The sequence below is a fragment of the Branchiostoma floridae genome, chromosome 13 (assembly GCF_000003815.2).
Source record: "Branchiostoma floridae strain S238N-H82 chromosome 13, Bfl_VNyyK, whole genome shotgun sequence".
NCBI lineage: Eukaryota > Metazoa > Chordata > Leptocardii > Amphioxiformes > Branchiostomatidae > Branchiostoma > Branchiostoma floridae.
This window is the reverse complement of record NC_049991.1, coordinates 18,387,906-18,393,970: the sequence shown is the minus strand read 5'-3', so window position 1 is coordinate 18,393,970 and position 6,065 is coordinate 18,387,906.

Genomic DNA, 6,065 nt, shown 5'->3' with positions numbered 1-6,065 from the left:
TCTGAAACCTACCGCGTGGGCAAATACGCGCGGATGAATACATCAAATAAAATCAGATGTTGCAGAAACAGACATAAAACTGAGATTGATACGATCCTAACATCTGCTTGGAGAATACTCCACCCCTCCCTTCAGGCCACACGTTGTTTCCGACTAATTTCACACGCCTAAATGTTATTTTCTGCGCAGAACGGCTGGCGGATCGCGGCAGGAAATTTGATTGACAAAACTATGCTTGGAACATTGGTTACCATGGCGACGGTGTGGCACCTGAGCGGACCCAGCCCCCACCCTCAGGGCACGGCGGAAACTGGCTAACAAACTAACTCTCTCTTCCGGAAGGGACTGTTAGAAACTGAACTCTACACGGCTCAATTAAAACTGTTCTAATAGAACCAATTGTGATAGTGTGTCAGTGCTGTAACAATCTAACTCTCTTCCGGAAGCAACTGTTACAAACTAAACTTTACACTGCTCAATTAAAGCGGTTCTAATAGAAACAATTGTGATAGTGTGTCAGTGCTGTAACAATCTAACTCTCTTCCGGAAGGAACTGTTACAAACTAAACTCTAAACGGCTCAATTAAAGCGGTTCTAATAGAACCAATTCTGATAAGGTGTCAGTGCTGTAACTAGCTCACAAACTGACCCTCTCTTCCGGAAGGGACTGTTAACAAACTGAACTCTACACGACTCAATCAGAACTAATTCGGATAGTGATAGTGTCGCCTAGTTCTCGCCAAATTCAGTACATTACCATTGCGCTGGGGAAGGCGGCAGAAAATCGCCATGATCCTGACGAAAGCTGGAAATAACAGGCAGTAAATGCAACAAAAAAATCGTAGGTAGGCAAACGAGCTACAAGAAACATTGAGTGGAAGTTATATTGTTTGATTTGGATAATTTCCACTTTCCCTTCCTCTGGGAAAACCACAATTTCCTAATCTTTTCAAGCAGATGGTAATTTAAGGTTTTTTTTATCAGTAAGATCTCATTTTCATTTGATAGCGATCGTGCTGCGCTCTCGCTGCGGCCATATGTATTACCTGCAAATCATACAAAACGTAAAAGTGCGACTGAAAAGACAATAAATCACACAAACGCAAATAAGATAAACGTTTTGTCCAAGCAGTCCTTCAAATTTTAGGTCGCAAAGAGAATCCCTTAGCTTGGGATAGTGACCTGGCCATACTTTATATACACCTGTAGGATTGTGCTTGTATGGTTCAGGTTTGGCCCTACCAAACTTTCAGTCGAGCTGACAAAAAGTAGTAGAAATCGGCCCAGAATAGAGATGATTGTTAAAGGAACGGAGCTTGCCCTGGAGAAAAAGATCGGTTGCTTTATCCATAATTTGTGCCGATTTCTTAAAGTTTTTCTACTTAACAGGGCGGTCTTGAAGTGACTAACTCGGGTCCCTGAGTCCGAGAAAAAGATCTGGGCTGCGAAACAAGATCCCACAGTTTTCAATTATCATAATTAGCTTTTCCCAAACACGACTTGAAGGTCCGTAAACACCAAACACGCCGTGGATACACCCTGCCCCACAGGTCCCATTCCCGTCGGCTTGCATTTGTCAGAGACTACGGAGGAGACTGAAGTTGGCTGAGGCGGCTCTCGTGCCGCTTTACGAGAAAAGACTTAAGTTCAAGTTTTTCCTGGTTCGCGTGCGGGGCCGGCGATTCGTGTGTGGTTTTTTATTTCCAATTTCTGCAATATAAGAAAAGTGCGACCGCCCAGGACGATGGCATTTACTCAATATATAAGCCATAATTGGATATTGCATGGGTAGATTGTCGCGTTACTTGAGTTACCTGAAGGTATTGCGACAGTCTGGGTGCGGAATGCGCGTCGACTGGACCGGGGAAATATGCCTTAAGCAGGGATTCCGGCGAACAGCGCGGATAAAACCGTGCGGGGGTTAAGTTTTACGGACTTGTTTGCGTGGCCTCCCGACACCTTTACGTACCGGGGTACTTCACTGCCGCGGTGTGGAGGAGATGAGGAGAGTCGGCGGGTTGATTTGGTCCGAAATTGGGCTGTTTAATTGGATTAACTGCCTGGCAGGCCACACACGCGCACGGCTGAAACGAGCAACGGGAGAACCTCTTCAAGGCTGGGCGGGGTGGATTCGATGTTTTATCATGATGAAGATTGCTTTTTTCTGGAACAAAACTACACGATTTTCCTTTTTCAAGTAATAGTCGCTTGCCTATATGCTTTTTGAATCGGCTGAAACGAGCAACGGGAGGACCTGACCAAGGTTGGGCACGGTGGACTCGATGTTTTATCATGAAAAGCGAGGAGAAGTTGAATTTATCCAGCAATAGTCTCATTTTGTATCTGTTAACTGTGTCTTTTCAACATGTCTTGTTGTGACCTGTACTTAGCCCGATGTGGCAAAAATGTGCAATAAAGGTTTTTAATCATCATCATTATTATCAATTTTTTACGGCACAAAACTACACTATTTTGCGTTTTGCCTATTTGCTGTTGAAATCATCTATGAGGCACAGAAATGGAAGACTAGCCCTGAATTGGGCTAAAGGGTATCGCAATAAAGGAATAAAGGAATTGTGAAATTAGCAAGGAAATGAACCTATGGAAGAACAACGATTTCATGACGTTTTGAAATTTAAAGTATATGAAGGAAGGAACCGAAACCGAAGAGATGGTAAACGAGGACTAAAGAGTCGATGAAGGGGAAAGATTGTAAGGAATGAAGTGGGGGAAAAAGTCATGCATGCAACTTTGAAGACGGGTGAAGTAAAAAGTTGGAAATGTAAAAAAGACTTGAGGTAAAGTCAGAGCTATTGACAAGAACATGGGAATATTGGACGAACAAAAGTAGCACACAGAGGTTACAGAAGGGGGCGAAAGAGGACAAAAGTATGAACGTGGTACGTGGCAGCAAAGATTGAAATAAAAAAAACAACTTGCAAGATAAATAAAATTTAACACTTTTAGTAGTTTTACTGGTATATAGCTTCCTGCACACAAGACATTTAAATATCTATTAAACAAGAATTTTCCTTCAGACGGCAGACATACCGTCTTCCAGATGTGTCTAACAGGTTAATACTTACTTACATTCCAGAGAAAATATTCGGCTGATGATAAATCAATTACCATTCAGTAACAAGCTGGGACATATGGTGACACACCTGCGACAGGTTATGTGACGACTCTCTTGTGGAATGCGTGCTGCAAAAAAGAAACTGGAAAAATCCATAAGTTGGAGAATATTTGTCACTGTTCTTTGTTGCTTATATGGGACTTAACAGTCGGAAAAAGCTGAGACATACGACAAAAACCTGCAGCAGCGTATGCGACGATTTTTTTCACGTGAAGGGCTAAAATTCTACTAAGGAAAGAAAAAGAATCTCTCCAACTTGGAAAATATTTTGTCAGAGGAGTTAGTTGCTTATTGGAAATATTAGTAGTTAGTAAACTCTTTGACAAAATGTATTTTCCATTTCGGTCAGTTTTTACTATTTTATTCGGAAATTCCAGGTGAGACTACCTACTAAAAGTATAGAGTCCTTACTAGAATCTTAGGAAAAGCTAAGCCAAAACCGACGATTGTATGGAATGTCCTTTATCTGCCACTCAGGGGTATTTCAGAGTACAGGAATGCATAAATCTGCAGATGAACAAATATAGACACATTATTCCCATTTTGCGGCCTCGCCACCAGCCTCTTCACATGATGTAGAGCCGATCTGCTCTATTTACAACGCTGTGGGTCTGGTCGAGAGGCCCCCCGGCTACGTGATCATGTTCTCCCCACTTCTATCTATCTTGCAAGCGTTTTTTTCATTTCCTAGTACAGTAGAAGCCAGTTAATTGCACAACGGACTTACGCACACTTCTGTTAACTGCACGGAAACCCAAAATCCCAAACCGGTGCGGACCAGCTAGATAACTTCGCATGATTGCACCAGCCGGATAATTGCACGAAATTCACTGGCAAATAGGCCGTGCAATTAAGCGGCTTCTACTGTACCAATCTTTGCTGTCACTGCCACGTTCATACTTTGTCCCTTTTTCCCTCCCTTCTGTAACCAGTGTTCCTTTCGTTCGTCCAACATTCCCGTTTTCTCGTCATTAGCTCTGACTTAACTTTCTTTTTGGGCTGAGCACTAGAGTTATACCAGTATATCATTGGAAATACAGAGTGAACCAATAATACGCTCACCTGCTAAGAGGTCTTTCTCTCTCTCTCTCTCTTGCCGTGCTTTTCAGCACCCGAGTAACAACTGATAGTCAGCCAGAGGCCTCTCTTCATTGGGAGTTTCGTCCCTGTAACTCTGGAACGCCCTGATACATATAGTACATATAACCCCCTCTCCGACAAACGCTCCCCCAAAAAACGAAACGCCACCGAAGTCTGGGAAGGAAGCTAATGTATATATACATTTATTGATACGTAAGAAACGATTCCCATATTTTATCAGCTAGTACAGATGAGGACTAAACTAGATTCGAGATTCGATTGTCAACTTGAAATAAAAAAATGAAAGTAGAAATGCTATCGATCCAGGTTAGCTCACTGAAGAGTTATTGTTCCACTGATTGTGAGAGAGAAGACAGACACTATGTACAAACGATATAAGACATTAAACCCATATTCATACCCTAAAAGACTTTAAAGATGAAAAACAAACATCTGAACATTTTGTCCTTTTATCTGTAAACAATAGATATATTGAATGAATGAAGACCTTTATTCTACGTTTTTGCTTTCTAACTAGCTAAGTACAGGTCAGGGTGAATTCGGAGTGATTCGACGTACAATCTGTGTAGGGTGTAATACCTGACTGAGAATACAAAGTCTAAAGTATACTAGTACTAGTATACACGGGTTCAACTTCTTCTCGCTTCTTAATACAGTTGTAAATGTAGTTGCAGGTGGAGTTTAGAATACATGGTTTGTCTAATTGCATTAGAAATGTAACTTTTCAGTGTTATTTAAATGCAGAAAGCATGGAAACTTATCTTGTTCACATTTGAAGAAGATATTTCTCTCATTGTTGTATATATCACCCCCCCCCCCATGGGTTGACACTGAGCGGTGCACTTTCTCACTTTCGGGATTACTCCTGCCCACAAACACGGCAGAAAACAGGTGTTGAGGACCACCCGACACCCTCCCAGCTCAGGGTAAATTATTCTCCAGCCAGTCCGAATTGCTAATGCATTTTTAACCAAGGAAACTGTAAACAAGCTGAGAGGACATGAATATATGCAGCACTCAAAACCATGGGAATATGGGACGTGCATACGTATACCAGAAAAAAGAAACGACACGAAGTTAGTCTTGTCGGGGTATTTTCTCCTGTAAGAATGGGAAAGCGAAAATTGCGGAATATATAGTAAGATTAGAATTAATGTCCAGCCCGTGGAAATAGAAAAGGGACAATACACGAAACTGCCTGTGTCAGAGAAATATACAATCTCTATTTGTTCATTTTATATATGATAAGAAACCAGTTATTTACCAGCGTGTCCAAAATGCACGCTTATAATTAATATCTTTCCACTGTTCCTGCGCGCGCATGCACATGCATGAAATACCATTTTTACTACACTATGTTTACTCTAGAATGGAGTACAACGTTGTATTTTCATTCTTATATGTGATGTTTTGCTTATACTCACAATGATTATTAGACCACGGGCATGCATTTGCAAATTATTATTATCATACATTCTGATATGCTTTACTTGGAAGGAATTGTTTACTTCCATTCGCGTTACTTCATAATGTTTTGTTTGTCTACAAATAATCTAGATACAAATCCAGATTCTGCACATAGATTTTGGTATGACACATGTTCATACAGTGCGTCCAGTCTTATCTCAGTTTGTACATAATGTGTATTGCAAATAAACACCTACCTTTTTAGAAATAGAACACTGAGTAACTCTAATCTACTTTTACAAAGCACATACTATGACAGTCCCAGAATCATTGTCCTTAGATTCAACTTTCACCTCAAATCATTCTTTAGAGGAAGGGTATGATGTTAAAAACACTTCACTAGTCTTTCATGACTGTGAAA